Here is a 6,695-nt window from a genome sequence, read left to right on the forward strand (position 1 = left end):
CCAAAAAAAAAAAAAAAATCTATATATACAGTAGTTATTGTTATTATTATAATTATTATTATTAAATAGTTTTTAATTTTCAAGTAATTATCACTTTATTTATATGCACACATAATGAGAGAATATGGTCAACTTTGGTTGTCACAAACTAAGAATAGAAAGTATTAATTAAAAATATCCACAATTAAGTATTTTATGAATATATTATAAGTTATTGTTAGTTTTCGACATTCATCCAACTCTATAAATATGCATGAGAAAGCCTTAATAGAAGTCATCAAAAGAGAAAATATTTTAATTTGTTTGGTTACTCCAACTTAGGCTTAAATCAAAAAATTTGAAAACATGGTGAAGATTACGGTCAAAATAGCATTTGTCATGATCTTTTTTGCTTTGATGGCCACTAATGGTATTTTCTTTCTCATCTTCTATGTATTTTCTTTTTCTTTTCTAAAAAAATTTGTTAATTATTTTCTTTCAATCTCCAAATTGAGGTCACAAAAAAGAATTCTAGTATGGTATTACATTTTAAAGCCAACTCAATTTTGGTTGATAAAATGTGTTTGTATTTTCTTTTTTTCTCTCTAAAGCAATAAAAACATGCTTTTACTTAAACAAACAACGTGGATCCTTTTTAGAATATATATAAGAGATTTTTAATGAAATATTTTTTAAAACACTGTCTTTTAAGAATAAAATTATTTTTCTAATAAAAATATTTTCCAAAAAAAAAACATTTTAAAAGTCAATCCAGATACATCCATTTTTTTTTCTTCTTCTTCTTCTTTATTTTGTAAATTTTCTACGATATTCTAAATATATTATGTATGACACTTTTTTCTTTTTTTCTTTTTTCATTTTTTTGTAGGATTTGCTCTCCAAAAAACACCAACAAACATGGAGCTTCAAAAAAATAATTGCCCTCGCCATGGTTGCAATTTTTGGCCTGGTGGTTGCGATTTTTTTATAAATACTTGTGCTCCATTTTTTCCTGTGTGTGAGAATGGTTGTTGTACCTGTAGAGGGCCGCCGAACAATGTAAAAACAAAACAAGAACGCCACATTCGCATAGACGGTGAAAAACAAAATTAGTAGGTGCATACCATTACAAATAATGTAATATTAGTCAACATATATTAGCGATGAGTATGTGTGGCTTATGACCTATATATCATATAAAATAAAATATTGAAATTAAATAATTTGTGGTTACTCATGAATGCAAAATTTGGGTTGATTTACCAAAATAAAAAAAATTAATATTGGAAAAAACCTCTAATTTTTTGGATGAGCAATTTTGAAAAAAAAAAATATTAGCCACAAAAAAAAAACATTTTTAAGTTTATCGTATTACTTTTTTTCAGGGGTTGGTCGGATTTCAAGTTGGATCCATAAAAAAAAATGTACTGGCTTATTTAAAAAAAAACATAAGGCATCCGTTTGGCCCAGGAGTTAACCAACTTAATTTGCTATTTTTTCTGATTAATCAAACTAAGTCGTTTAAGTTTGTATTTTTACGAGTTTGATTTTAGAGTCAAATACCCATATATATAAGTCAAGTAAACAAGCTAGTCCAACAGATTAATCTAAGAGTTAGCTCATTTTGACGATCCTAATTAATTTAAGAGTTAGCTCAGTTTAATCTTTATTGAATAAATTCCAAAATAATTTTGATTCACTACTAGAAAACTAGTTATTACAGACGGATATTTCCGACGAATTTTATCCCACGGAAATACAGACGGAATTTCAGAGGATTTTTTGTCGGAAAATAAAAAAAAATGAATTAGCATAAATTACAGACAAAAAAAAAATCCGTCGATAATTCTGTCGAAAAAATTAATTTATTTTTGTGAAAAATAGTTACAGACAAAAAATCTGTCTGTAATTAAATAAACAGAATATTGTGATTTTATAAAATTATTACAGACAGAAAATCTGTGTGTAATTTAAAATAATCCCTCGGAAATATTAAAATAAAGGATTGGTTAATGTTACTCTCAATCCCTCATTTCACTTTTTTTTTACGTTTTTCTTGGATTACTGCCATGGCTTCTCTCTCTCCATCGAAGATTTGACGTCCTCCGCTGTCGCGCCACCGCCGCCGCTCGCGTCGCACAAGCTCCCTCCACCACCGCTCTCATCGCGTTTTCTCCCTTCATCACCATTGTCGCACGAGCTCTCTCCGTCGTGCTCTTGTCTTACGAGCTCCCTCTGCCGCCGCTCTCGTCGCTGCTTCTTCTCTCCTCGCCGGAGGTTTGTCATCGTCTCTTCTCATCACCGTTAGTTCAGGTAGGCCTTCGCCTCCTTCTCATCCCTAACCCTAACCCTTCCATTGTGACTCTGTTCTGATTTCATTATCCCTAGCCCTAGCCGTAGCGCTAACCCTGTCCTTTTCCTATTTTGCTTGAAGTTGAAAATCAAAGAATACGATCCAGGAGAGCTCTTATGTTTGCAAATCAACTGTTGCTGCTGCAGAGAACTGAGTTTCTAAATTCTAAGGTATGAATTTTGTATGTTCCTGTAATTTGTGAAATCTGAAACATAAAAATTTCTATGATTGTGGTATAGAATGAAGTTTGTTTATGAACTATATATTTGAATTGCTAAGATTTTTTATCTGGAATTTGCATGTTCTTGTTCCTTCCAGTTCTTGTTATGACTTATGACTATTGATTTTGGCTCCTCCTTCCTGTTCTTGTCTGAATCTGCTGAATTGCTTTTTATCAAGTTTTTTAAATTTAGATTTCTCTGCTGAATAGTTATATTAGTTCTTTGTTGAATTGCTTTTTATCAAAATTTAGAGTACAAAATAATAGTGAAAAAAAAGACGAAAATTAGTTTTTTGTGGACTCTTGAATGATATATGTTGCATTATTTATTTTAGCTTCTGAGCATTTTTACTTATGCTCTGGCTGCAATTTTGATAGATTTTCTGATTTCCTTGCAGTGAAACATGATTGTGTGTTTGGTGCTGACTTGGATTTAAATGAAATAACCTATGTATTAGGGGTATAAGAAGCTTCTTCTCCCCACTTAGTGCTAAATATCATTGTTGTTCAATGCATTTGAAGGATTTTTATTTTTATGGTTCCGTCTCTGAACTTTTGTTTCATATGTGCAAATATAATGCAGGCCCCAATTTGAAGGATAAATGCATTGAACTATATTGCTATTCAGTGATTAATTAATTTATTGCAAATTGATATGAGGTTCTATATATGAGGTTCTATATATAAAATTCTCTTCAAGTGCTAAATATCATTGTTATTCTTTTCTTTTTACTTAGTGAATATACGAAGTTTGTGTTAGAAGCCCTTGAACTGTTGGATACCATAAAGAACTATGAGAGTCGTGACTCCACAGGATGGTTTGCTCTTAAATCTACATGTTCTTATCTTTCTTGGTACTGATACTAATTTTCTGGTTTGAAGATACTACATGTTTTTGTTACAAATTCTATAGAGATTAGTTTTCTCACAATGATAACTACATGAAATATTGATTTATAACAGAATTTCTATGGTGGTGTATATTAACGAAGCAACTACAAAGATTAGCTGCTGTTGTCTTTCATGGGAAAAACTATGCTATAGTGATCTCTCCAACTGACTTGACACTGCTGCCTCTTACTATGTCATGAAAAGAATTAAATCCCTTGATCATAAAGATGCCATTCAAAGGACAGTTATTGCATCAATCCATCAGCCTAGTGCTGAAGTTTTTCAATTCTTTGATAATCTCTGTTTGTTCTCTGCTGGCAAAACAGTTTACATTGGACCTGCTTCTACTGCAATTTAGGTTAATATACAACTAAGAACCAACTAACTAACTAGTTCATATTTTCAATGCCCATCATTTCTATAATACTATCATAAGAACATCATCTTGTATGTAGTTTTTCGCTTCCAATGGTTTTCCTTGTCCTGCTCTTCAAAACCCCTCAGATCATATGCTAAAAAGTATAAACAAGGACTTCGATCAGGTAATAAGCTTTCCAATGCCTCTTTTCTTTTCTTTAACAATTCATTTGTTCTAAATGAGATTTCCTCTGTCACTTGCATCTCTTTGGCTGCTAAAGTTGAAGAAACTCAAGTGCCTCTTCTCTTGGACCTTCAAGTACGTGTTTTTTTTCTCCTTTATATCAGAAAACTCATCATGACGTTTCTAATAATGTGATTATTTGATCATGAATCATCATCAGGTTGAAGATGCAAAATATGTGTTTGAGTCAAAGACTATTCAGAGAATGGAGCTTCTGATTCTGTCCACCTTGAATTGGAAGATGCACCCTGTGACCCCACTCTCAGCGATTGAAGAATAGGTGGATTTGACACAGCACATGCTGTAGCTAGGTAATTTTGTTATCGGTTCTTTTTTTTTCTTTTTGGCTAATGAAAAATATTTCATGGATTTGAATTTTAGTGTGCAAGTTTGATTTTATTTTCAGGGCATATGGTCGAGCTGCGATCAAGTTCCGTGGCATTGATGCAGATATCAATTTCAACGTCAGCGATTATGATGAAGATATAAAGCAAAAAATATATGTAATTGATTGACCAAATCTATGCACACCTTTGCCAGAAGATATCCACATTGCTTCTTTATTGTTCCAAATCTGTTTCTGCTTATATGCAATAAAATCAATTTATTTCATTGCCTTGGCTTTTATTTCTTCTCCCAAAGTTGTACGATCATATGCAAATAAATCCTCATATATAACAATTTAATTATCTTATCTATTCTATATTTTTCTAGTATATTTTGTGATTGAAAATTATCAACATTATGTTCTCATTTTCTAAAAATATTGAATTCGTAAACTTGTCTTTAAATTATATTAATTTTAAACTTCAATTCAAATTAATAGCAAACTTCCAATTAAAACTTTGCATTAAAAATAACGACAAATTTTTTATCCAATTGCAAAAAAAACCGTTTTTAAGGAAAATCTTTTGATTTGAGTTGTTTGTAAAATTTTTTAGAATTGACATCTTGCTGAAATATTGTAAGTTATTAGTTTTTAAAAATTAACTAGCTAATTATTAGTCACGATTTTGGGATGTAAATTATTCTCTCATACAAAATAGCTTTAGATTAGTGACAAAATTATGACAAATTACATTAGCGTGTTTGGTGTAACACCCTCACTATTAGAGTGTCACGCTTTCGGCTGCGCCACTCTGATAGCAAGAAGTATTATGATGAATTCATATACTTAATAATAAAATAGGAGCCTTTGACTCGAAACCGTATCGCTGTTTTTTTTTTTTTGAAAATCGAAAAAATACTTTATCTTGAAAACAAACAAGCATATACATGTGTACAAAAGTTCTTACATAAATAGCTTATGAATATAATATACATACAGAACATGTAACGCCCTAATATTCAAATTCTTATACTCGAGTCATAAGTCAATGATAATAAGGTGGTACGACTCTCAAGGGGGATTTTTTTATACATAATTATAAGTAAAATTGAAAGGAATATTAATCGAGAAGCCTGAAAAGAGTAAAAATAAAAATCGCGAAGTCGTATCACTCACGCGTCGACAACTAAAAGATAAAGCGTGAAGTCGAAAGCGTTATAAGGATAAAGTCATAAAGAAGAATAAGAGAAGAACAATATATGGATATATGACATAAGTAAATAGCCACTAGCCGCGACCCGCGGAGTTTAGGCCGGCTAGGATACAGTATAAAAGTAGATGACAACAATACCTCCTAATCTCTCCCAAATAAAACACGAAAGCCTCTATAGGCAAGTTTAAAAGAGTTCAATACATAATATAAGCTTTTCAAAATAAAGGTGGAGAGATTCGAAGCAAAATATAAAGTAGAGAATATAAAGATCTTCGCCATATCTCAGATGAACCACAGCTCACTTCTAAGGACCTGGACCTGTATCTGAAAAACAAGAGATATATATGGAATGAGAACCCCCAACCCATGGGTTCCCAGTACGGTAAAAGTGCCAAATAAATACAATGCATTGTAATAAAATCTCACTAAGCATCCTAGACTTCCTTTCACCAAACATTCACCCTATGTCCTCGCTAATCCATAAATAGACAACTGTCATAGGGAATGCTAAAGCTAATTCATCTTCCTCATGCTTCTCAACTTCCTAACTCTCCAACGAATCAGAATCAGAATCATAAACAAAACCATCACCAGTTATTTTGTCTCAACAATTCTATATCGTTACTTCATATCCTCACCTGGAGCAAGTGAAATCACTTCACCGCGTCTACCCAGGAAGCTTAAATTATCTCATTTTTTATCTGGAGCAAGTGAAATCACTTCACTGCGTCTACCAAGGGAACTCAAATTATCTCATTTTCTACCCGGAGCAAGTGAAATCACTTCACTACGTCAACCTAGGGAACTCAAATTATCTCATTCAATAATCATCATTTTAAATTACTCATATCATCATTCCATTCCAACAAGAACAGCCCTCAGCGTCAACCAACACCAGCATGAAGGACCTCTCAGTTGTACAATCACAAGCAATACAGACAAGTAATATACAAATAAGGTACAAGTAAAGCAAGTAGCATTTAATCAGGTAGCATAGTATATACGTACAATTTAGCAATACAAAATAGATAGGCAAACCCAAACAAGTCAAACATATGCAAATGATGAATGCCTACCCTATGGCTGATGAGTCTCATCTGTCGGTTATAA

The 6,695-nt window shown here is 32.0% G+C and overlaps 1 long non-coding RNA gene across 8 annotated transcripts; it reads left to right on the top strand.

Moving 5' to 3' along the window:
* Positions 2,000-4,671, top strand: LOC107624214. 8 transcript variants are annotated; one of them, XR_002355603.1, is made up of 9 exons: positions 2,000-2,292; positions 2,414-2,502; positions 2,951-3,012; positions 3,290-3,406; positions 3,516-3,801; positions 3,899-3,985; positions 4,082-4,119; positions 4,205-4,355; positions 4,451-4,671. It is a non-coding gene; the product is annotated as an uncharacterized LOC107624214 (long non-coding RNA). The 8 variants fall into 8 exon arrangements; XR_002355602.1 differs by having other exon boundaries at positions 3,290-3,801; XR_002355600.1 differs by having other exon boundaries at positions 3,516-3,985.

Source organism: Arachis ipaensis, chromosome B10 (genome assembly GCF_000816755.2).
Source record: "Arachis ipaensis cultivar K30076 chromosome B10, Araip1.1, whole genome shotgun sequence".
Classification (NCBI taxonomy): Eukaryota; Viridiplantae; Streptophyta; class Magnoliopsida; order Fabales; family Fabaceae; genus Arachis; species Arachis ipaensis.